A 27,303-nucleotide genomic window follows, 5' to 3' on the forward strand; every position below is an offset into this window, starting at 1 on the left:
TATTTCTTTTCACCTAGAAGTCATTCTTCTCTCATCTGTGTGAAACCTTATCCCTCTCAGGTCTTTAAAGTGTCCTTCACACTCATTTCTAGTATATCAACCTCAGTCAGGTTCTGGTCATTATAGACCTCTAGTGCTTAAATAGTTATTTAATACAACACATTAAGTCACTGCTCTAAGCAAGGTACTGGCTTAGGTAATTATGGACTTCTCCCCGCCCCCCCCCAAAAAACAAACCCCTTAAAGCCAGGTCTTCCGATGAGGCCAGATTCCTATCCACTAGGAAGTGCTGCCTGTTATAGTGATACAAAGGGGGGAAAGACAGTAGCTCTTTTTCAATGAACTCGCTGTCAAGTTTTCTTTCTTTGGGGAAAAGTTTTATATACAGAATTCATAGTGTATAGAGAAAAACTGGACAAGAAAGCATTTGTTGTTGTTCAGTTTTTCCATTGTGTCTGACTCTTCATGACCCTATTTGGAGTTTTCTTGATAAAGAAACTGCAGGAATTTTGCTATTTCCTTCTCCAGATCATTTTATAGATGTTTCCAGAGAAAACTGAGGCATGAGAGGTTAAATGACTTTACCAGGGTCATATGACATAAGTATTTGAGGCTGAATTTGAACTATATCTCTCTATCATCCTAATAGAGATAGAAATAGAAGAAATGCTTGCAAAGCCAGGCTGAAGGGCAACAAATCTTAGCCATATTTCTTTGTGTGTCAGCCTCTTAGTGTCCCAGGAAAATATTTGAGACTATACATTGCAGAATAGATGCTGACCAGAACTGGTAAAAAGGATTTTTTTTTTCCACCTGGAGTTTCCTACATCAAGGAAATCACAGACCTGCTTCAAAAACAAAAACAAAATAATAAAAAAAAAGCTTAGTATATGTGTGTGTATATATATATATATATGTGTGTGTGTGCATATATATGTATATATATATATGGTGTATGTGTGTGTGTGTGTCTTTTAGACTGGCAAATGTTTTTATATATGTTCTCATTTTATCTCAAACTTAAGCATATATATATAAAAACATATATAAATATATATGTATATATTATCATCTCAACCCTGAGAAGTAGGTATTATAATTATACCCAATTCATCGATGAGGAAGTTGAGGTAGAAAGAAATTAAATGTCCCAGGGTCAGTCAACCAATTTGCATTTATTAAGTGCCTACCACGTCTCAGGTACAACACTAAGTGCTGGCTCAAGTAGGGAGTCATTCTGCAGCAGAATTTGAACTCAGGTGCAGACTTCAAGTCCAAGACTTCGATCCACTAAGCCAGAGGTGCCAGCTCCTAGCAGCAGTTCCTGAATTCAGACTGAACCAGATTCAAATGTAATTGGGAAATATTTCACAAAGTATGTAAAAATATGATAAGATACAGATAATGTTAATGTGTGGTTTTCTAAGTCAATACGTAGCCCAAAGGGATCCTTGAGTACGTTTTAGTGGCTGCTTTTCTGTTTGTGTTTGATGCTATTTCCCTACACCACCTCCTGCCCCACTGAGGGTTCTTTTAGTGACTTGGGAACTCATTCTGGAAGTATAGCCCCCCTCTCTACTCTTCTATTGTAATGATCCCTCATTTCTCACTCATACTGGGCAAAACATGCTGTAGACAAAAGTCACACAAGTATTAGTGATATGGAGAGAAATTAGGAGCAAGTTTGATAGATATTACTCTCACTTATACACTTGGATTACAATTAATCATTTCTAGAGATAGAAGAATTCCACACCAAGTATTTTCTGAGTACCTCCTAAAGGAACAGCATCAAAGCTGGTGTTGGGGGTACTAAAGAGTTTTCTAGATGGTACCTGCCCAAATGGAGCATTCTCCCCAGAGAACTTATGATCTAATCAATTTCCAAACAAAAACAAATCTAAAGAATCCTTCAACTATGTTAGCTGTTAATATAATATATTATAATAATATAATAGCTATCACCAGGTTTCCAAGAATGATGATGACTGGTTAATTGAATACTTCATATGAATAGTTTCATGTAACTATTTTAATATCCCAAAGTAATGTCATTAATTTGTTTTAAGTGTTTCCAGGAAGTTAGTCATATTCTATTTTGTCCATGACTATGGATTCCATGGAAATGAAATCCTTTTCTCCGAATTCTTTCTTCTCATTTTTCCTTTATTGGAGGTGATAGAGCTGCTTACTTTCAGGTATGCTTTGCTATTAGAACAGGATAGTATCTTACTAGTACTTTACTTAACTGGCACTCCTATTTACAATGGTAAAAGAAAGATCACTGATAAGAGCCAGAATCAACAGATCATTACATGTCAGATGTGCTGACTGGTCCCAAGATAGCAGCCAACATGGAACAAAGAGAAAGTTCAAAACCTCTCTTATGACGACAAGGCTCAGCAGCAGTTTCCCAAATGAGTGACAAGAAACCTACAATGGAAACATTCTTGTTAAGGTAGGTGCACATGAAAAATTAATTTTCAAGATGGTCTGCATTTGCATAGAAATAATAAGTTCATCCTCTTGGCCTACTCTGGCCCCAATTAGCAATTCTATCATCATACCTGAGATTTGGGAAAGAAAGAAGGAAGGGAAGAGGCTGTGGAAAATTTCCCTCAGGAAACAGCAACACTAATGGAGCTTATCACTACCCTCATTAATTTAATCAAAAACCTTGAGGCAGAGGGCTGCAGCAATCTGTTAAGAAAATATTTTCTAAAATGAGAGTGCTTCTAATTTCAATTAGAGCCTTGCATTTTTTTATCTTTTTAAGCAGACATTCCCTTCCATATTTCTCACCCTTTTTTGCATTTCCCCTTATTGATTAGTTATCAACATGGGAGGAGAGGCTAGAGACCTCTTCATTAAAGATACTATATGGAAAATGGAAGTGATAGACCCATACCCATGATGTTTTGGGAGTGGGTGGGTGGAGGGCAATTTTATTCTTTATGACAACTTGATAGTCTAGACTTAGTGTGCCAAAGATAAAGTCCTATATTTTCAATAAAAGGATTCTCAGGGGAGACCACAATTTGGAGTCACAGTATGCATGTTAATACACTGTTCTCCTTAATTAGTTTTACAGGGAGGGTCACTTGTGGATAATTGAGGTTTATATATGTATCCTTTCACCCCATTCACAACAGGAAGGAAGAAAATGTCTTCAGATAAAATCTCAGTAGGATCATGGGATCATAAATTTGGAGCTAAGGACCCAAGAGGCCATCTCATCTAATCCCTTCCTTTACAAAAAAAAAAAGGAAACTGATGAACAGATAATCTAAAGAACTTGCCAAAGGTCATACGAGTAGAGTAAAATATAGGGATCGAAACAAATAGTAATCTGGGGGGGGGGGAAGAGTTTCAATGGTCACCTACACGATGTTATAAACATCAATTCTGTGAAATTGAATTCTATGTAATTATGATGCAATTGAATTGAATTCTGGGTGATTATGATGAACAAGAACTTCCTACAACTCATTTCTATGAAAGGCTCCATAAAATGTATTTATGTTCATATTAATGCTATATTTATTTCTAAACTGGATAGCTGGATATGAATGAATTATATTATATTATATCATTTTATTTTATTTATTTCAGACCTTGAAAACTAATGGAGGATAGAAGGACATAGTGCATGGGGTCACAAAGAGTAGCTCACAAGTGGATGACTGAGAAACAACAACAAAACAATATAAAAGACCTAAAATTGTTTTGGAGTTTGCCTCCCTTCCCTTGCACAGATGGAGCCTATAGGTGGCGAGTAGAGGTGGAGTGGATGGAGCGCTTAGTATTACTGAGCTGCTTCTCTTCCTGAGTTTCTCTCTCTCTCTCTCTCTCTCTCTCTCTCTCTCTCTCTTTCTGAAATCTCTATTATGAAGAATGGATTTCTGGATAGAGGACAGGAGAAAGATACATTAGAAAATGAAGATTACAAATAAGACCAATACAAATAAAATTAAAAATAATTCAAATGACTTAGAAAATATAGTTAGAAGATACTTAATCTCAAAAATGCAACCTTAAATAAATCTGTAGGTGTTATGGAATTTCCCATACTGGAGAGTCCTCCCACTGAGAATTTCTTCCTTCATCCTGAGGGAGGTCCTGAAAGACTCAACGATAGGAATGGCATCCTCTCTGCAAAGCCTCTGCCAGAGAAAATTTTCTTGACAGACAAAATCTCATGAGAATTTACCAATTAGAATTTCTCCTGGGAGTGTGGGAAAATAAGTCAAGAAAATGTTGGGCTTTTTTATCTTGATCTGACTTAGGGTATTGAAGGCTGGCACAGAGCAGAATCTCAGGCTAATTTTGAGGGCCCATTCTGGCTTACAAGGGCCAGAATTATTCCAAGGGTATTCTGCACAGCAAGACATATAGCAAGCTCACCTGACTTCTCTCATTATGGGAGTAGAGGGTCATAGACTTATAGTGTTAGAAAAGATCAGAAAGAACATCCAGTACAATTCCCTCTTTTTTTCAGAGAAGGAAACTAAGGCCTCACTGAAGTTGCACAGGAATGTTAGGATTTGAACACACTTCTGTTTCCAAATTGTGAAGCTACTACCTTCTTCCTGTTCCTACATGTAAACAATGTCTCATAGCAAAAATGAATATATTGCCATAACTGTGACCTTGTAAATAGTTTAATCTGAGGCCCAGAGGTCTTTCAGGTACTTTGAACATATATACAAATATATATATGTATATATATATATATATATATATATATATATATATATATATGTCAGAAACCAATATTTCTTCAAATGACTCAATAAGCACGGATTGACTGTTATGTTCTAGACATTGGAGAGGTAAAGACAAACTTGAATCATCTCTGCCTGAAAGAAGTTGAATATTTATCAAAAGGAGATGGATGATATGTACACAACTAGGTTTAAAAAATAAAGACATTTGGTGTGTGTGGGGGGGTGAATAAGAAAAACTGCATAGAAATATTATTTGAGCAGAGTTTGGAAGGAACTAGGAATTCTAAGTGAAAGAAACAGGAATGAGATAAATTTTAAGCATAGAATCCTGGGAGAGAGCCACTGCAAAGGCAGAAGAGGGGGTATTGAATCATGTGTATGACAAACAGTAAGATGGCCAGTTTCATGTAGAGAATGTGAGGGAGAGCAATTCAATAACAGATTCTGAGATCAGATATAATTTAAATCATCAGGGTTTGGGAAAAAGGGGGAAAATACCACATGTACAAAATGGAAAAATTTTTATTTTAAGGACAAATTCCTTTTGGGATGAAATTCTATAATTTAATCAAACCAAATTTCTCCATATTTCTTTAAGTATTCCTAAAATGTCCTCAAATTTTCTTGTTCTTAGGAGAAAGACATTTTGTATATACGATAATGAGGTTCTCACTGTAAAAAGACTTTATAATGAAGTTGCAGGAGAGTGAATCAAGCTTTAATAACATTACAAAGTGAAAATGCTCTATAATTCTCACAAAACAATCCCCCCCAACAATAACGAACCCAGTAGCAAAGCATATTTATTTCCAATCAAGACAACTCGAGTTGAAACAAAACTCATGGTCAGCAGAACTGTATGGTCTCAGCATAGATAATTTACGCAATGTGACTAATTGAGTTTCTACACATATCAGATGTACAAATAAAAACCATTGGCATCAACAAGTTAGAGAGATGATACTTTTTTAAAAGAGGAAAAGATATTCTAGGCAAATCACAAAAGAATGATTTTACCTCATTAATCATAGAATGGCATGTGGAAGGAAACAGACATTCATGTACAGAAAGAACATAATAGTAGAATGCATGCTTGGTTTAAAGTATATCCTATACTGAGGATAAGTATGTCATTTATTAGCTGTATGAACCTAGGAAAGTGTTTTGAGATTTCTGAGCTTTAGGTTTCTAATCTGTAGAGTGGGAATAATAACTATGTCTCACTATGTTTCACTAGCTTGTTTTGAAAAAAAAAAACCACTTAGCAAACTGCAAGTCCTCTAAAGGTATAGTACCAATGTGTTCTAATGCATTAGAGATAGTTTGGAGAGGGAAAAGAACTGTTGAAAGACTGCAGAAATGACAAAGAGTTATTTCTGTAAAATATCATCTCTAGGAAAAGAGGAAGACAAAAAGAAAATATACATGATAACTTTATTAAGTATTTAAAAGGAATAGCCAATTGCATATAATATAAAGTTTCGTGTGCATTCATTTTTTTTATTATACTGTTGTGGAAATGCTTGTTTTCTTTCATAAACTAAAAACAAACAAATAGAATAATGAAGGAGATAAATAGATTTATAACAAATGACAAGTGGTATAACGGAACAAGTATAAGATTGTAAATTAGGAGATTGGGGAGGCAGTCCCAACTTTGGACTTGAATAGCTTTATGACTCTGTGCAAGTCACTTAACTTTTTGCTTCCTCCACATGAAAAAGCAAGCAGGGCCAGGATGGATGATCTCTAAGACTCCTTCCAAATTTGGTCAGCTATGAACCTGTTTTCATTGAGATCATTAGTACAACAAGACATGGTACAAAAACTACTAAATAAAATCAACGTGTTTCTCTATTTGATTCTGACATAGAATTGTGTAACTTGGAACAACTCATCTAATAGTTTTGGGACTCAGTTGAAATAGATAATCTCTAAGGGTAATTCTCATTAACCTGGATGATTTAAATATCTTAAATTGAATACAGTTTTCTTTTCATGGAATTTTGGAGTTCTAAAGACTACAAAGATCATTAAGTGACATTTTTATCTGCCATATTCTTTAACTTCAGTGTTTCTAGTGACAGACAGTTCTTTTTTCCACAAAATTCATTTTTGTATAGCCCCAATATTTGAAAGTATTTCCTCACTTTGAGGCAAAGCCTGCCTCCTATAACTTCTGCTCATTGATACTGATTTTTATCACATAAGCTAAAAATAATATATCCAGTTCCACTCCTGCTTAATACATCTCCTCAACAGTGAATATAACTATTCTACATTCTCTTTTCTTCAGGTTCACCATTTCCAGTTCTTTCTAGCACTCTTCGAGGATTCAAAGTTTCTCCTCATCCATTGATTCCTTTAAAATGTGGCACCAAGAATTCAATATATCAAGCAATCAACCACTGTTCATTTCAGAATACAAAGAAAAATGAAATAGTTCCTTTACCAGGGAGCTTAAGCCCCTAGTCTGATGCAATCTCCACAAATATACCTCAAAGCAGACTCATTAAGAAGTGACTTAAGGATGTAGGAAATTGGGAAACAATTTTTTATGACTAGTATTTCTGACAAAGGACTCATTTCTAAAATATATAGAGAACTGAGTGAAATTTATTAAAAAAAAAAACCAAGCCATTCCCCAACTGACAAATGGTCAAAGGATATGCAAAAGCAATTTACAGATGAGGAAATCAAAGCGATCCATAGTAATATGAAAAATTGCTCTAAATCATTACTTATTAGAGAAATGCATATTAAAACATCTCTGAGGTACCACCTCACACCTCTCAGACTGACCAATATGGCAAGAAAAGACAATGATCAATGTTGGAAGGGATATGGGAAATTTGGGACACTAATACATTGTTGGTGGAGCTGTGAACTCATCCAGGCTTTCTGGAGAGCAATTTGGAATTACATCCAAAAGGCAATAAAAATGTGCATACCCTTTGATCCTGAAATACTGCTACTGGGTCTATACCCTGAACAGATCATGAAAAAGGGTAAAAACATCACTTGTACAAAAATATTCATAGTAGCCCTGTTTGTGGTAGCAAAGAATTGGAAATTGAGTGAATGTCCATCAGTTGGGGAATGACTGAACAAATTGTGGTGTATGTACACTATGGAACGCTATTCTATCAGAAACAGGAGGGATGGGAATTCAGGGAAGCCTGGAAGGATTTGCATGAACTGATGCTGAACAATATGAGCAGAACCACAAGAACATTGTACACCATAATAGCAACATGTGGTTGATGATCAATCTTAATGGATTTGGCAACAATCAGGGACAATTTTGGAATATCTGCAATGGTGAATACTATCTGCATCCAGAGAAAGAATTGTGAAGTTTGAACAAAGACCAAAGACCTTTAATTAAAAAAAAAACAACGTAATCTTATTATGTAATTTTGATATCTCTTATATTCTACTTTTTTTTCTTAAGGATATGATTTCTCTCTCAACACATTCAACTTGGATCAATGCATACCATGGAAACAATGTAAAGACTAACAGACTACTTTCTGTGGGGGTGGGGGGTGGGGGGAGGGAACTGAGATTAGGGGAAAATTGTAAAACGCAAATATAAATAAATAAAATTTAAAAAAAGAAGTCACTTAAGGGACTGAAGCAGGGAGCGTATACTGCAGTTATACTTAAAAACTGTGTTCAAATTCCTTATCTTCAGGAATGTACTGTTTAATATTTAACACTTATCTCTCTGGAAAATGTATGCAGGGTATTCATTTAAGTTAAATCTTTATAATTTTTATTGTCTAGACAATCAAAAAACCTCCACAACAAAACATGCCCTGACTTGTAGCATTTGCTGATTTTTAGATGTAAGTATTTACACTTAATAATCTTTCCTTGTCCCCAGTGATTCAAACTGATTTCAGCACATCCAGAACATTCATCATTTATATATAACCTTGAGACTCAAAATTAGGAAGTCTATATTGCATATGCCTATGCATGTATATGAGTCTTTGTATGTTTACATGCAACTTTTAAAGCTTAAAAATACATTAAGATATTTGGAACTTTATATGCACATATATTTATATATCTATATATCTATAGGCATATGTTGGTATGTATACGCCTGTAAGCATTCATATGTGTGTGTATACATATATACAGAAAATAAATATGCAAAACTTAAGAGTGGAGCAAGACAGTAGCATCTAGAGGACCAGGAAAAGCTTCACTTATAAGAGGGATGGGGGAGCATCCGGGCTTAAGGTCATATAAGGCCTGTAAATCATTTGGTCTGGCTCTGCCAAAGTATCCACAGGCAGGACTTGAAATTCAATAAAACTGGGAGCTTTTTAGGGTGAATCAATTAAATGCTTGACCAAATATAACAGACTAATATTTTTAAGTTGATAATTTTGTATGATCAATGATATTAAAAATATCTGAAAGACTCTTGGCAAAAAAAAAAAGAATTCCCCCCCTCCAATTTAGCAGGTAGCACTTGGACTGAGTTTTAAAGCAAACTAGGGATTCTGAGAGATAAAGAAGTAAGGAGGACTAGTATGTGAAGCATGAGGGATATCCTGAAGGACCAAAGATGGGAGATAAAGTATCATGTCTGCATAGATCACTATGGTGGAGCCATAGAAAGTTGTGGGTGGGGGTGTGATATAATGGCTAATAAGTCTGGATAGGTAGGTTGGGTCCAGGTTGTAAAGGGTTTTAAATTCCAAACAGAAGTATTCATTGAGGTATCAGTGAGTGTGTAAAACTTATTAAGCAGGGAAGTGATATGCTCACATTTTTCTTCAAGAAAATCTCTTTGGCAGAATTATGTAATATTCCAGAAATGTTTGAACCAGAAAAAGATGTTAGCTTTTGATATGGAAGGGAAAATTAATGGACATCAAGTCCAAATCCTTCCTCATTGTATAGATGAGGGAAGCGAGGTCTACAGATGTGAAGTGGCTTTTCAGGTATCTCATAATAAGTGCTTAAATCAACATCTGAACTCAAATTTTCTAAGCTATAATTCTAATATCCTATCCATCATGCAATGCTGGCTATACTGAATGCAAATTATTTCAAATCCTATGAAAGAGACACTTGGATTATTTTAGCTTTGGCAGCAGTCCTATCACATTATTGACTTGTGGTCAACTGAAACACAAGATTCTTGACAGTTACTTACCGTCTTATTTACTGTCAAAACATTTCTAGCACTGATGCAGAAGGTCATGTTTGAAAGTCTTTAATAGTAGTATCTCTGAATTTAAATATAAAATCTATCTGCAGCTGGCATTTTTGGATCTGCAATTTGAAAAAAATCCCTCATATCTCCACACACTGAGAAAATATCTTAAGAATTAGGATGTAGGGGCAGAGATCTAGAGTGGGGGTTCTTAATATGAAGACTATGAAAGTAGTTTTAAGAATTTGATGATCACAGTTGAATATAATTGTTGTCCTTTATGCATTTATAAAAATTCTGTATTGGAGTTCATAGGCTTTGTCAGATTGCCACACACACACACACACACACACACACAGAGAGAGAGAGAGAGAGAGAGAGAGAGAGAGAGAGAGAGAGAGAGATTTTAAGAGCTTCTGGTATAAAATTATCATTCTTTTGAAGCAAAGTCTGTGGCTAAAGGAAAGAGGAAGCCCTTCAATAAGCAATTCCTTCTATTTAAACATTTTTAAATGATCGAATAATGCAGATTTCAAGGAATACCTTTAAAGGCAACTGAGAAACCAAATCCCATTCAACCTCTCCTGGGCAACAGAAGAACTCCAAGCACCAAGGGGAACTGAGCAGATATCTCCCCTACAAAGCTCTTTGTGATCTCCTTAAACCCATCTATTCAGACTAAAGGTCAAGTGGGTAAACTTGCCAATGCTATTTTCCCACAAAGCTGCTATAGCTTGCTGTCTTGGTAAAAGCTCTGCACTAGCAGCCTTTTATCTTCCATTCTGTTCAGCACCTCCCTCCTCCTTAATGTCCAACCCCTTTAAAATAATGCCTTTCATTCATGGGTTCTACTCGGAGCCCCTTGCAATGGCTTCTTGTAATACATCTAAAAGCCCCCCCCCCTTGCTCTGTTTGTTTAAGGAGAGCAAGCTACAAACTGATATTCCCCTCCCCCCAAAAGCCCTTTTTTATTCAAAGATAAAATTATCATCAACTGTGAATCAAGTCAAGTTATAGTGGGTTCGCTACATTTACTAATAGAGAGATGACAATATTTTGAAAAGTTCCTCTTGTTATTGTGAACCCATTTTCACTTAAAGTATTATAGGAAAGATCTAGAAAGGAAGAATGGTTCATACTGCCAACAAGACCAAAACTCTTATTTATATTAAACATATACATGCATAAATGCATATGCATTACATGTATTGATAATAGCTATATATGAATTTATAGATGTATAGATAGATTGATATAAATAATATATTGATGACAGACAGATAGACAAATAGATAGCTAGAGAGCTAGCTAGCTAGGTGGATGGATGGACGAATAGAGAGAGAGAGACAGACAGACAGACAGATACAGAGAGTAAGATGGATGGAGGATGGATGAATGAAAAGAGAGATAGAAAGAGACAGAGAGAAAGATAGATAGATAGATAGATAGATAGATAGACAGATAGATAGATAAACAGATAGATAGACAGATAAATGGATGGAACAGAGGTGAACCTTCCTCAGGATAACTGAAATAGTACCTGAGGGTCTTCCTGCCACCAGATCTACTGTTCTAATCACTTTCTGCCTCTTAAACTTCTTCCTTGAAACAACTTTTCACCACCTGCCTTTCAAAGAAGTTATTGATTTGGAAATCAGGATTGGATTGCCTGATCATATAAAGCCCAGCCCATGTCTGGAATCTATCAAGTGTCTTAAATATAAAGGCCTTGGCTTGCCTGTTTGGAGTGGTTGCAGTTCTCTTGTTCACAACTTAATCCAGAATAAGAAATCAAACAAAGTAAAATAAATGAAATCCAGCCATTTGATGAGGTGACAGCTACTTGGCAGTTCCCAAACTAACTCTAATTTAATTTAAAGTTAAGAAAGAGGGGAAAAAAGGAGGAAACAAACCCTTTCCTGGACAGTTTTCTGAGTTTTCTATTTCAAATGATCCATTTGTACAGCAAAATGAATAGAGCTTTGCCAAGCATTGTTTTCAGAGTAGTGGAGAAGACAAGATACCATATTCAAGCTCAGCTTAATTGATCAAATTCATATCTGTGTGAGTTTTGTTTGACACTTTCTTCATTATTCACACTAGGACCTGCACACATGTAAACCCCCATCCAGGAAGGTCATAAACAAGGATATTGTGACAGAATAATAAAGAGGGGAAAGTGTCATATGACAAAAAAAAAATGAACATTTATTTAGCCTCATTATTACTGTGTACCTACTGAAGTGCAGTCCCTGTACACTGATTGCAGGAGTTGTATTAGGAGTAGAGGGTTCAAATGTTAGGTTTATGTCTGAGATCCTAATGAGAAAGAAAAGTATCCAAGGGCAGTTGCCCCTCCCCCTTCTCCTTTCCTTCTCCCCTTTCCCTTTTTCTCTTCCCACCCTCAAGCCTCATGGAGGGTTTTTACTAGGTTTGTTTTATTTTGTTGGCCACACATGGTTGTGCTCCCACTGTGCTCTTGTCCTCGCCCTGGCTTTTCTAATCAGCACTCAATGAACAGCACAGACAGGGAGTTATTAAGCAGCAGTGAGCTTCTAATAAAGGAGATCACAGAGTTTTCCCCATGGCATGTTTCATCTTGCTATGTGGGGTCTATGGTTTTTTCTTAGTAGAAGATGAAAAGAATCTGCTTTCCTTAACTGATGATGGGCCTGCAGAAACAGCAAGAACAGGAATATGACCAGAGTGAAGTGAATGGAGTACCTAGAATTTTCTGGTTTGTTCACTGCCACCGATGTGTTTCTTTCACTGTTGTGGTTCTCTCTTAGGGTTGTCATTATTTCGAAATTTCTTATCACTGTTGCTAATTGTACCTTAAATGCAGTTGGAAAAAATAAAAATATAATTAAAAAATGCAGTTGGAAGGAAATTTTGAGCACACATCCATAAGTATATATATATATATATATATATATATATATATATATATATATAATATATCTGAGATTGACTACAAATGGACACTATAGCTTGGGTCCAGAATTGTTTCAGAAGAGAATGGTGTGCTGTATCGTATTTGGGAATTTGCAAAGGTGATCCCAAGTTTCTCAATGAAACAAAAGTCCATATGTTTAGGATCAATTCTTTCAGGGATAGTTTATGACTGTGAGTCATGGAAGACTACGGTCTCTAAAGAATTGAAATTGGGCATTACCCAAGGGCAATGGTATATGTAGGGTGGGAATGATCCTGCTGATGCAATTAAAAAATGAATTATTAAGGACAGTGTAAGGGATGTCATCAAATGAGTAATCTAAAAAAAAAAGATGAACTAGTTGCATGGTAGAAAAATCAATTAATACCCTGTGTGTTTCATTGGTACTTTCATGGCATCAGAACTCAAGGAAGGATTAATCAAACCCACAATGGATTCATTTTCTTTTCCAGGAACAGAAACTGTCTAATGGTGAGGAAGACCATTTTGTATAATGAAGAAGAAGGAAGAGGAGACAGAAGACAGGAGAGAGAAAAAGAACAAGAATGGAGAAGAGAGTGGAGATGAGAGAAAAGGAAAGAAAAGATATGAAAAGTACTTGATAACAAAGAAATGCAGTTTTTTTTAATCTAGGTAAGGATTTCCTAGGCTTAACACTAAAATGAAAATATTACAGTCACATTTTTCCATGAGTGAAAGAATATCAAATTACCACACAAATCAGAGCTCTTTAAAATTATTTGAAACCTATATAATCTCTTTGTTTTATCCTCTTAGCTAGAGTTGCAACTTCAAATTCTTCAAAAACCATCCAAGAACAAAAGTGAATGTGGATAAGGAAGTAGTATTTTAAGGCAGAAATGCTGATCGCCCAGTTTAGAAGACAGTGCTTAGACAGAAGAAATACAGGACACCTCTGACCTACAGCTATTTAGCGATAATGGTGATGATGGATAGAGCTGCATTATTCTGGTCTAAAAACACTTGCCATTGACATCATTTTGGAGTTTTTCACCTTTTCAGTTTTCAGTGTTCTTTGCCAAGCAATAAGAATGTCAAGAGTAAAGAACTAAAACAGCCAAGTGAAAGAGATATAGAAGCAAATGAAAATAAATGAGACTGCAGCTCTAAAGACTTTGGGGGGGGGGGACAAGATACCAAGGAGGACAGTTTAGAAATTAGAATGACCTTTAAGTTTATTTCTACAATCTATACAAGTTTCTTGTTCTGTTTTGGTGCTGATTCCCTGTTTTTAATTAGCAGCAATGCCACTGTAGATGAGTTCTTAGTGATTTCTCATATAATTCAGGCCATTTGATATTATAAAAGTTGACTTTCATCCGTTTTGCAGTATCATTGATCCTCCAATAGCTCTTAATGAAAATAATCAACCCAACACATTCTGAGTTTATTTGTATTTTGGAAAATAAAAATAACCTACCTTGTAAGCACTGAAAGTCACAAATCATTTTAAAGATATCTATTTGGGCACGGAAATAAGGAAAATATGAGTGTTTAGTTTATTAGCATCTTTGTATAAATGTTTATATGTTTATGTATGTATATAGTCTATATATCTCGGTATGGGTATAATATTGATTCTGGCAAGTTGCCTACACCAAGAAAGAGGCTATTTTGAAAACAATGAATGATTGACTACACTTACATATAGACTGTTTATGTCTCTTCACCCCCTACTGCCTTAAAATAGCATATCTCACAGTGGTTGGTCAACTATGTTTTTGGTTAAAATAGTTCAAGACGACTCAGAGGGTACATGAGCCAATTAAATGCATCTGATTTACAGATTTAATAAAGCAACTCTTTTGTGTCACCCCCATAGGGTCAACCAGAACAAACATCAATGAAAAGGGAAATATTTTCTTTCAAAACTTCAGAGGATCCAGTGAAAGTCTCCTAATTTGACTCTGATGGTCTAATTTAAAATATACGACTGAAATGAGCTTATTGGGCAACAACTCATCAAAATGAATAATTTCTGATCCTTGGAAATCAATCAAATCATGTCACTGAAATTTTGAGAAAGACTCGGAAACTAAACTCTTCAAATGACTGAGATCCAAGTGAATTCTCATTAATTTGGGAGTGATTAAGCTGTGATATAGGAAAGTTATTGAACTATAAGAAATGATGACTATGAACAATACAGAAATGCATGGGGAAAACATGTAAACCAATGTAAAGTAAAACAAAATGGGCCAGTAAACTATATACATGACTACAATTAAATACTTGAAAAAAAACAGCAACAAATATGAAACATTGTCTTGTGTAATTATAAGGATTAAAGCCAGTTCCAAAGAAGAGCTGAGATAATGTATTTTCTTCCATTCCTTGCAGAGAAAGTAATTATTCATTCAGCCATGTGCACTAAAAGGTTCCTCCTCCATTTTACCTTCTAAATATACCCTCTTCAAACTTGTCAAGCCTCAGTTGTACATAAAACCATCCCAAGTTCCCTAGTCTACTGATCTTTTCCTTTAGAGACCCTTTAGTACTTACAGGAGTTAGTTCTGATAGAGTATTAAGTGATTAACACTTTATTTCCAGGAAAAATGCAACCCCCCCCACCTCAGTTGCCTATGTTATCCATTAGCATTCTCCACATTACTCTCCCTCTCAGATATCCCACTGTGACTGTGAAGTTTGAGCTCAAAGAATTCCTATTTTTTTCTTCATACAGTGGAATCTGAACCTTCAATATATTTGTAAAACATGAAGGTCACTGGGACATTGGTGCCTGGGGTTTATGCTGGTTTTCATCAAAAGATCTGGAATAAAACATCATGAGAACTATCCTACCCCCAACCCATAGATAAACACATAGGGGGAAACTAAGAAATGTTGGACAATCCTTGCACATTTATACTTGTGTCTACAATTTGAATCGATTAATAGTTCCATATTTTCTGTAGGGAACCACAACTTGTCCTAACCAGGTGGAAAAAAGTCAACAACAAATTTAAAAAGAAAACCTGAGTCACTTCTCAACTACTTTCTCACACTTGAATAGACATGATAAAAGGTGTTACTCAGTTCAAAAGAAACTCAATGAAAGAATCAGAAAGTGATCAACAATAAATATTATTACCTGAAGGATTGAAATTATGTTTGATTAGACAGACTGGGGATAATAATAACATAGATGCCATGTCTTCTTCCCTAGAGATTCTCACCTGAATTAAAAATCCTCTTTCATCATGCACCCAAGCCAATTCCTTATGAAGCTACTTTTATTCAAATTGGTGAGTTATATTCCCTTTTTAAAAAAAAATCTGTTTTGGGCCAAGATGGCTTAAAGAGGAGAGGCACACTGCTAAACATCTCCTGATCTTCCCTCATACAGAATATGAAACAAACCTCTTAATAAAAAATCGATCTACAAGACCAGAAAGAAGAAAATCCAGGAGAAAAACATCTACTTCAGGATCTGTCTTCCAAGATCTTAAGTGAGTCTGGGCACAGAGGGCAGATTCTGCAAGGAGTACTGGATCTGGTAAAACTGGGAACCTGGGAGGCTGGAGTAGCCTTGGATTAGCTTGATTAGCTGTGGGTCAAGAGCCCAGGAGCTCAAAGGTCTGAGAACCTGACTGGCTCGATCAGAGGAAAGGGGCTAGAGACTTTCCACAGGGGCAGGGGTCAACTAGGGAGCAGAGGCATTGGTTTGCTTCGCTGACTGGCAGGAGCTTGTGGGCAGGGCTGTAGGGAGAGTTCCAGTGCAGGAAAGCTGCAGACATCTATCCCTGGGCTCCTCTGGTAGGGAGGAACTCAGAGTCCATACCTTCATTTTAGCTGAAGCCTCTTCAGAAGAGACACAATTAAAACCCACCTTCCGCCCCAGGCTAAGGCCCAGCAGCAGAACCAGCTCAGCTGTGAATAGGGACAATGATGACCTCACCCCAGGGTAGAGGCCACCATTGATCAAAGACAAAAATATTCAACAGCTTCAACCACTCCCTTCAGGCCAAGGGAAAGGGCTTCAATCAAGGTCAAAGACATTCCAGAGAAAGCAACCAGCACTGCCTACTGGCCAGCTGGAAACATTACATTCAGTGACCAAAATCTCTAGCATCCCCTACTGACCAGCTGGAGATATTACACTCAGTGAGTAAAGCCTCTAGGAATCCCAACACCAAACCTCTGTGAACCAGTCCCTCCTGAACACAAGATCTTAGGATATTGAAGAAAGGCCAACGCAAAGGAGGGTCCATAGAAAAATTCTTGGAAGGAAAAGACACTAATTCAGAGAGACCTAGAACCTCTGAGGATAACATGACATGATGACCTGCTCTCCAGCACAAAAATATATCCTTGAAGAAATATGGAAGGAGTTTAAAAATCAATTGAAAAATTTGGGAGAGAAAATTAACACCTTGCAACAAGAAAACAATTCTCTCAAAACCTCAATTAGTCAAATGGAAAACTCTTACAAAAATAGAATCGACCAATTGGAAAAGTAGTTTCAAAAGGGAAATGAAGAAAATTCTTCTCTTAAAAAAAGAATGGAGTCTGGAAACTAATGACTTCACGTGACAGCAAGAGTCTGTTAAACAAAACCATAAAATTTAAAAGCTAGAAGAAAATGTAAAATACCCTATCAGCAAAACCACTGAGCTCAAGCATAGATTGAGGAGGGACAACCTGAGAATTAGAGGTCTTCCTGAAAACACTGAGTAAAAAAGCTTGGACTTATTACAGGACTTAGTGATGGAAAATTGCCCTGATATCATGGAACCAGAGGGCAAAATAGTTACTGAAAGAATACATCAAACCCCTCCAGAAGGAGATCCTAAATTGAAAACACCTAGGAATATTGTAGTCAAATTCAAGAACTATCAGATAAGATAGAAAATACTGCAAACAGCCAGAAAGAAACAATTTAAATACCAAGGAGCCACAGTAAGGATTACGCCAGACCTGCCTGCATCAACATTAAGGAATCGAAGGACCTTGAATGAGATATTCCAAAGAACAAGGGAGCTTGGAATGCAGCCAAGAATCTACTACCCAGCAAAGGCGAGCCTTCTCTTCCAGGGGAAAAGATGGACATTTAATGAAATTGGAGACTTCCCAAAATTCCTGATGAAAAGACCAAAGCTAAATAGAAAATTTGGACATCAAACAGGAGGTACAAGAGACATATGTAAAAGTTAAACAAACGGGGGGGGTGGGTAAAGAGGAAAAAAAATAACTGCTATTCAATAAAATGAAACTGGCTATATCCCAGCATGGGAAAAAATTCGCACAACTCTTGAAAATTTTTACTCTATCAGAGAGAATATACTTAGCCAGAAGGGATGGACACTCATGAATTATCCATGAGACTGCTATCCAATGGGAAACATTGGATATCCATATTTGGGAGAAAGACTCTAATAACTCTCAAGAATTGTAACTCTATTACAGAGAGAATATACTCAGCCAGAAGTGATGGATCCTCATGATTTTCTGAGATTCAAATAGAAAGATTTAAAAAACAATACCTCCTGAGAAAGGGTTACAGGAAGGAGACAGGAGGATAGAGGGGCTTGGATAGGGTAAATCTCATTGCATAAAGAGGTACAAAAGATCTATTGTAATAGAGAGGAAGAATGGAGGAGATGAGAAGCACCTGAATCTTCCTCTCATTAGACTTGACTTAAAGTTAACTTACACATACTCAGTTAACTTAAGAAATATTTTACCTTTCAAGTATTAAAAGGAGAAAAGGGGAGGGGGGACAGAGACAGAAAGGGGGACAAAAAAGGGGAACTAACAGAAGGAAGGAAAAGAAAAAGGGAAAATGGAAAGGGGAAAGAAAGGGGAGGGGGAGGATATAGGAGGGCAAATACACTGAAGGTGGTAGTATTCAGAAACAAAATACTGGGGAATACAGATAAAGTGAAAAAAGGGGGAAAATATAAATGGAGGGAAGATAGAATGGAGGGCAATAAAGAGTTAGTAATCATAACTTTGAATGTGAATGGGATGAACTGTCCCTTAAAACATAAGTGAATAGCAGAGTGGATTAAAAACCAGAATCCTACAATACACTGCTTACAAGAAACTCATCTGAAGCAGAGAGATTCATATAGAGTAAAGGTAAAAGATTGGAGCAAAATATATTTCTCTTTAGCTGAAGTGAGAAAAGCGGGAGTAGCAATCCTTACCTCAGTCAAAGCAGCTGTAAAAATAGCATTAGAAAAGAAATGGAAGGAAACTATATCTTCCTAAAAGGTACCATAGTCAATAAAGTAATTTCAGTACTGAATATGTATGCACCCAATGGGATAGCATCCAACTTCTTAGAGGAGAAGCTGAAAGAACTACAGGAAGACACAGACAGCAAAACTCTACTAGTAGGAGGCCTCAACCTTGCACTCTCAGATTTAGATAAATCTAATCATAAAATAAACAAGAAAGATGTTAAGGAGGTAAATAGTGATTAGAAAACCTAGATATGATACACTTATGGAGGAAATTGAATGGGGATAGAAAAGAATATACTTTTTTTTCCTGCAGTACATGGCACTTACACAAAAACTGACCATGTACTGGAGCATAAAAACCTAACGATCAATTGCAGAAAGGCAAAAATAGTAAATACATCTTTCTCAGATCATAATGCAATAAAAATCATATGCAATATTTGGCCAGGGAGATATACATCCAAAACTAATTGGAAATTAAATAACCTCATTTTAAAAAATGAGTGGATCAAACAAAAAATTATAGAAAGAATTAATTATTTCATCCCAGATAACGACAATAATGAAACAACATACCGAAACCTATGGGATTCACTCAAAGCAGCTGTCAGGGGAAATCTTATATCTTTAAATGCTTACATGAATAAATTAGAGAAAGAGGAAATCAATGGACTAAAAATCCAACTAAAAAAATAGAGGAAGAATAAATTAAAATCCCCCCGATTAAATACCAAATTAGAAATTCTAACTATTGAATTAATAAATAAAACCAAGAGTTGGTTTTATGAAAAAACCAATAAAATTGATAAACCTCTGGTCAATTTGATTTTAAAAAAAGAAGAAAAAATCAAATTGCTAGTATCATAAATGAAAAAAGGTGAACTCACCATCAATGAGGAGGAAATTAAAGTAATAATTTGGAATTATTTTGCCCAACTCTATGCCAATAAATTTCACAATCTAAGTGAAATGGATGAATATTTACAAAAATATAAGGTACCCAGGTTAAATGAAGAGGGTATTAAATATCGAAACAACCATATCTCAGAAAAAGAAATTTAACAAGCCATCATTGAATTCCCTAAGAAAAAAATCTCCAGGGCCTGATGGATTCACAAGTGAATTCTATCAAACATTTAAGGAACAATTGGTTGCAATTCTTGATACTCTTTGAAAAAATAGGGGAAGACGAAACTCTGCCTAACTCTTTCTATGAAACCAATATGGTGCTGATACCTAAACCAGGAAGAGTTAAAACCGAGAAAGAAATTTATAGACCTATCTCCTTGATTAATATAGATGCAAAATCTTAAATAAAATCTTAACAAAATGATTACAACAAGTTATCACTAGGAGAATACATTATGATGAAGTAGGATTTATCCGAGGAATACAAGGTTTGTTCAATATTAGGAAAACTTAGTACAATTAATTTTATCAATAACAAACCTATCATAAATCATATGATTATATCAATAGATGCTGAAAATGCTTTTGACAAAATACAGCACCCATTCCTATTAAAAACACTAGCGTAGGAATAAACGGGCTGTTCCTCAGAATAATAAACAGTATCTATCTGAAACCATCAACAAGCATTATATTCAATGGGGAAAGGCTAGAGGCATTCCCAATAAAATCAGGGGTGAAACAAGGATGTCCATTATCACCACTACTATTCAATATTGTATTATCAATGTTAGTTTCAACAATAAGAGAAGGGAAAGAAATTGAAGGAATTAGAATAGGGAAGGAGGAGACAAAACTCTCACTCTTTGCAAGTGACATGATGGTATATCTAGAGAACCTCAAAAAATCATCTAAAAAACTCCTGGAAACAATTAGCAACTTTAGCAAAGTTATTGGATATAAAATAAACCCTCATAAATCCTAAACTTTTCTATATATGACGAGTAAGATACAGCAGGAAGAGCTAGAAAGTAACTGCAGACAATGTAAAATACCTGGTAGTCTACTTGCCAAGGCAGACTCGGAAATTTTTTGAAAACAATTACAAAACACTTCTCACACAAATAAAATCAGATTTAAATAACTGGGCAGACATCAACTGATCATAGATAGGTCAAGCTAATATAATAAAAATGACAATTCTACCAAAACTAAACTATTTGTTTAGCGTCCTACCAATCAAAATTCCCCCCCAAAATTTCTTTAATGAATTAGAAAAAAAAATTGTAAGTAAATTCATATGGAGAAATAAAAAGTCAAGAATTTCCATAGATTCAATGAAAAAAGTGCAAAAGAAGGTGGCTTAGCCCTACCAGATCTAAAATTATATTATAAATCATCAGTCATCGAAAATGTCTGGTATTGCCTAAAAAACTACTGGTGGTGCAGTGGAATAGACTAGGTGCAATAGCAGGAAATGATTACAGTAATCTGCTGTTTCATAAACCCAAAGAGTCTAGCTATTGGGATAAAAACTCTCCAATAAAAACTGCTGGGAAAATTGGAAGTTAGTACGGAAGAACCTTAGAGTAGACCAACACCTCACGCCCTTTACCAAGATAAGATCCAAATGGTTACAGGATTTAGACCTAAAAACATTATTATAAGCAAACTACAAGATCAAGGAGTAGTTTGCCTATTAGATCTATGGAAAGAGAAGCAGTTTATGACCAAGGAAGAGATGGAGAACAACACTAAAAACAAACTAGATGATTTTGATTACATTAAATTGAAAAGTTTTTGCACAGATAAAATCACTGTAACCAAGATCAAAAGAAATATAGTAAACTGGGAAACAATCTTTACAACTAGTATTTCTGACAAAGGACTCATTTCTAAACTATACAGAGAACTGAGTCAAATTTTTTTTAAAAACATAAGCCATTCCCCAATTGACAAATGGTCAAAGGATATGCAAAGTCAATTTACAGATGAGGAGATCAAAGTGATCCATAGTCATATGAAAAATTTCTCTAAGTCATTATTTATTATAGAAATGCAAATTAAAGTCTCTCTGAGGTACCACTTCACACCTCTCAGACTGGCCAACATGACCAGAAAGAACAATGATCGAGGTTGGAAGGGATGTGGGAAATCAGGGACACAAATACATTGTTGGTGGAGCTGTGAACTCATCCAACCTTTCTGGAGAGAAATTTGGAATTACGCCCAAAGAGCAACAAAAATGTGCCTACCCTTTGATCCAACAATACCACTACTGGGTTTATACTCTGAAAAGATGATGAAAAAGGGTTAAAACATCACTTGTACAAAAATATTCATAGCAGCCCTGTTTGTGGTAGCAAAGAATTGGAAATCAAGTAAATGTCCTTCAAATGGGGAATGGCTTTGTAAACTGTGGTATATGTATGGCATGGAACACTATCGTTCAATTAGAAACCAGGAGGGATGAAAATTCAGGGAAGCCTGGAGGGATTTGCATGAACTGATGCTGAGTGAGATGAGCAGAACCAGAAAAACACTGTATACCCTAACAGCAACATGGGGGTGATGTTCAACCTTGATGGACTCGCTCATTCCATCAGTGCAACAATCAGGGTCCATTTGGGGCTGTCTTCGATGGAGAATACCATCTGTATCCAGATAAAGAACTATGAAGTTTGAACAAAGACCAAGGACTATTCCCTTTAATTTAGAAAAAAAAAAACCTGATATCTTATTGTCTGATCTTGCTATCTCTTATACTTCATGTCTCTTCCTTAAGGATATGATTTCTCTCTCATCAAATTCAATTTGGATCAATGTATAATATGGAAACAATGTAAAGACTGGCAAATTGCCTTCTGTGAGGGGTGGGGAAGAGGGAAGCAAGATTAGGGGAAAAATTGTAAAACTCAAAATAAAAAAAAAATCTTTAAAAGGAAAAAAAAAATTAATGCTTGACCATAACATATAAACCAAGATCTTGGCATCATTGTTTTTTCTTTCCTCTTCCTAAACTAAAGTAATGGCACTATAGTCATTGTCAAACTTTAATATTTGTTGAAATATTTCCAAGATAATTTGAAATTATCTTTTTTGCTATTAACATTTGAGAACCGACTTGCTGGCTTCCCCCAAATTAATTCAAACAAAACCATTCACCAAGGGAGCAGAACCAAAAGAACATTGTATACCTTAACAGCAGCAGTGTGTGATGATCTCTTCTCAGCTGTGCAATGATCAAAGACAATTAAATCTTAAGGAATTGTGATGGAAATTCACATCCAGAGAAGGAACTTTGGAGTCTGACTGCAGAACAAAGCTTACAATTTCCAATTTTTTAAATTTATTTTTCTTCCCCTCTCATGGTTTTTTCTTTCTTTCGTTCTAATTCTTCTTTCACAATATGATTAAAATGTACATGTTTAATATAAAAAATTCCATAAATGTAATTGAGTTAGAATATTTGATTTTATTATCTCTATTGGCATGAAAAAAACTCAGTAGAATCAAAGTTTTCTCTGATAAATTCCATTGTGTTGTGTTAATAAGACCTAACAAAAAAGTGAGGATAGAATGTTCTCCCAGTGAATGTGGGCCCCAGCCATGAGTCTTACATAGTAGATGAATTTACATAGACCTAGACCGCAGGCTTAACTAATGAAATGCTTGTTGCCCCCCAGAAAAGGGCAAAGTTAATAGATTGATACTTCTAGCTCTCTGAGGGTTATAGGGAACACCCTCTGGATGAGTGGAGCACATAACAATAATTTCAGTCAAGGGTCCATCAAAGTTTCCTTGTGGTTAATTAAACTTTTTAGACAACCATAGTCAATATTTAAGAATCTTATGATGATCAAAACATTTTACCACATAATATTTGAAAAACAACATCTTAAAAAAAGTCTTGATTTCTTTATGTATTTTCCTGCGAATAATGTCCAAGACAGACTTGTTACTATGAAGAGTCTTATAATGCTTTATTGGTTAAAAGGAGTTTTCTTTGAAGTATTCATGAACTCTGCATAAACTATTTCTCACAATAATAATTAGATTTTTCCTGGCTTTTTCTCTTGATAAAAAATTCAACACAAAGGCAGAAGGGCTACCAGAAAGGAAAATAAGGAAGGAAAAACCTGACATGGCAAATCTAAACCAATTAGGCAGAATATAGAGGAAAACATTTTTAGAGATAATAAAACCCTGACTGTGCATTGAAAATAAGCCTTTTACATATTACCAACTTTTTTTACTGATATTAATAAATTATTCAGTTCTAATTGTGAAATTTACATAAATGTAACAAGTTGATAACTATAATATGTTTATTGTATTTTATTATACAAGTTCATTAAAAATTCAAACTTGTACTCCTAGTACAGAAAACTTATACTGAAGGATTTCCTTTTGCCCTGTTCTTTTGTAATTTCTCTCGATATCTAGCTTAGCATTCATAACAGGGCCAAGGGATTCAAAAAGACAGATATTTTATTTATTAAGGTTTCAATCATCACAACCGTTAAATGAGAAAATAAATGCATTCCTTTATTCTGTGACATGCTGCAAGAACAACAGAAGAGTTCAGAAAAACCTTAGGGTGTAAACACATTTGTTAAATGATCCTAAGTAGGATACTGACTGAGCTCCCATCTCTTTCATTTAAAGATGATAATATAAATAATAAAAATGCAGAATGAATTCACTATCACCTTTTGTCTATAAGAGATCATTAGCATTTTCCTACAAATAGTAGAACACAATCTTTGAGTCTATAGTATAATTGCTACACTACTAAATCAATGAATTCCGTCTTTGTGCTTTCTTTCTTATCAAGTTACTTTATATTGAACCCCCACTAACAAAAGCAATCTAGGGGGAAGTGAAACTCAGATTAGTTATTTTTAATATTTGAATCATTGCAAAAGTAAACTATTATCCATGACACATCCCTGGATGAAATATTTAACTTTTTTTTCCACCCAAGAATAATTTATATATTTATATTATAATATAATTATTTGCCTTTATAAATATAACACCAGGCAGTCAGGTGGTGCACTGGATACAGCACTAGGCTTCGAGTCTGGAAGGCATGAGTTCAAATTCTGACCTTGTATGCTGTATACTAATTGTTAATAGTAGTAGTACTTTTAATAGGAAAAACTAATTGACTATTTATGTTCTCAGCAATATTATTCTCACTGTCTTTCAATATCAGTATATCTGAGGGATATCACTTATATATCCTAACATTTCCAGACATTCAGAGATCATTAAACTCCTTCACATTTAACAGGTGAGGGATTTGGGTTGCAGATAAGACAAGTAATTTGTTCTAGGTGATTTGGATTGGATTGACAAAAATCCTATGTGATATCAAATTTGAGCAATTATTTAAAAAGTTATTATATAATATGTATGCATTATTTTGTTACATATGCAATATTATATAGATAATATAATAATCATGCATGTGTTTATGTGTGCTTATGCAAAGGGGCAAATATATCAAGGGCAGCTTGGTGGCACAGTGCATAGAATACTGGCCCTGGACTCAGGAGGACTTGAGTTCAAATCCAGCCTCAGACACTAGCCATAGGACCATAGGCAAGTCACTTAACCCCATTGCCTTGCAAAAAGAAAAGGGGGGAGGGAAAATGCATATATGTCATAAAATTATTTCAAGTAGTGAAATGAAGCACATTCTTTCAATAAATGTGGTTATTCACATTGGAATCATTAATTGAAGCAGAGGTTTTTAAACTTTTTTGTATTATGAACATCTTTTGACGGTCTTTTTAAAATTTGTGTTTTGGTTTTTGCAAGGAAACAGGATTAAGTGACTTGCCCAAGATGACACAGTTAGGTAATTATTACATGTCTGAGGTCTCATTTGAACTCAGGTCCTCCTGACTCCAGGGCTGGTGCTTTATTCACTACATCACCTAACTTCCCCCAACTGTGCCACCTAACTGCCCCCAACTTTTGGAGAGTCTTATGAGTCTGATAGATCCCTTCTCCAAATAATGTTTTTAAAAACATAAATAAATTAACTAGGATTATAAAAGAGACCAGTGGTATTGCAATAAAGATGTAAATCCCCCCCCCCCAAACCAAATCAGACCCAAGGTTAAAAATCTCTTAATTAGAGATTTAAGTGCCTTAAGTCATCAAATAGTCAAAACATATTGCCTCCTCCATTATAAGAGTTTAATAATTTTTTGTTGATTAGACTTGAACCAAATACTAGCATTGTAAAAAGGTAATATTTGGATTTTTTTTTTAAAAGCAGAAATAATGACTCCCAAGGGACTACATTCTTCTTACTTGATTATACTGGATAATAAGAAGTCTTCTACCACAGAAATGTTGTAATAAGCTTTCCTGTCCCACCCAATTGAACCAAGAAGTTAAACAAGGTGGATAAGATCCCTGGAACTCAATCCTTCCACATTAGTACAGAGGTAATGATAAAATCTGATATAGTGCTATATGATTTTATGATATAATCCAAGGACTCATCTAGGGGAAACTCTGCTTAATTGTTTTCAAAACTCAAAATAATAAAGGTAGAGCAGTAGGATCCTTATCAGGATATGGTACTTTTAACGTGATTAATTCCTCAATTTAACTTAGGTTTTTGTTTTAGAAATAAAGGCAGAGACATAGGTTAGAACTGGCACACAAGCACCATTACTTATCCTTATAGACCAAGCTCATTCAGACACTAAAATAAAAGCCAAGTCAAAGGAATTCTGCTTTACAAGAAAGAGATTTACAGTTGTTGGCACTTTTCTGTTAGATCATAATCTGGAGGAAGTCTGTCAGCATTGCAAGAACATTCTCTTTCTCCTGCCGGGCATCCCTGCCCCTGTCTCTGTAGCTTTGCAGAGACATTGCTCATAAATGTAATAGAAATGTGGTGAGTGGCCGTGGTTTGAGCTTCTGAGGCTCCGTCTGTGACTGCTTCCAGGGCCATAAAAACACAACTCAGACAAGCATATAGTTTCTTCCTGTACTAAACCAATGTTTCCAAATAGCCACATATCAATATTTAGCAATGGAGATTTAGAAAAGCAAATTCTGGTTACTTTGGAGCCATGCTGGCTGTCCAGGTGCCCTGACCTAGCTCTCTGTGACACAACTCTGAAAAACATTTTATGAAATATTTTATAAAAGGGTACTCATCCAATGCAGATTCAGGGCCAAAATAATCCTGTAAATCAGAAATACTTACCCTGTAAGAAGCCCTTCCCTGCTTTTGTCTTATTATTGTGATGTAATTGTAGAATCGTAACTGAGATAATTTACTTTTTTCTG

General features: G+C 35.4%; 1 protein-coding gene and 2 long non-coding RNA genes across 3 annotated transcripts in view; 1 reads left to right on the top strand and 2 right to left on the bottom strand.

Annotated features, from left to right (window-relative positions):
• UNC5C (unc-5 netrin receptor C) overlaps positions 1-27,303 on the bottom strand; it is a 435,583-nt gene that overhangs the window by 286,408 nt on the left and 121,872 nt on the right. The window lies entirely within an intron of this gene.
• Positions 254-12,729, bottom strand: LOC141517236 (uncharacterized). The gene is made up of 3 exons (XR_012476810.1): positions 11,447-12,729; positions 9,907-10,025; positions 254-3,902 (listed from the first exon to the last, which is right to left on the bottom strand). It is a non-coding gene; the product is annotated as an uncharacterized LOC141517236 (long non-coding RNA).
• Positions 12,444-15,123, top strand: LOC141517237 (uncharacterized). The gene is made up of 3 exons (XR_012476811.1): positions 12,444-12,643; positions 13,315-13,495; positions 14,706-15,123. It is a non-coding gene; the product is annotated as an uncharacterized LOC141517237 (long non-coding RNA).

Source organism: Macrotis lagotis, chromosome 3, assembly GCF_037893015.1.
Source record: "Macrotis lagotis isolate mMagLag1 chromosome 3, bilby.v1.9.chrom.fasta, whole genome shotgun sequence".
Lineage (NCBI taxonomy): Eukaryota > Metazoa > Chordata > Mammalia > Peramelemorphia > Peramelidae > Macrotis > Macrotis lagotis.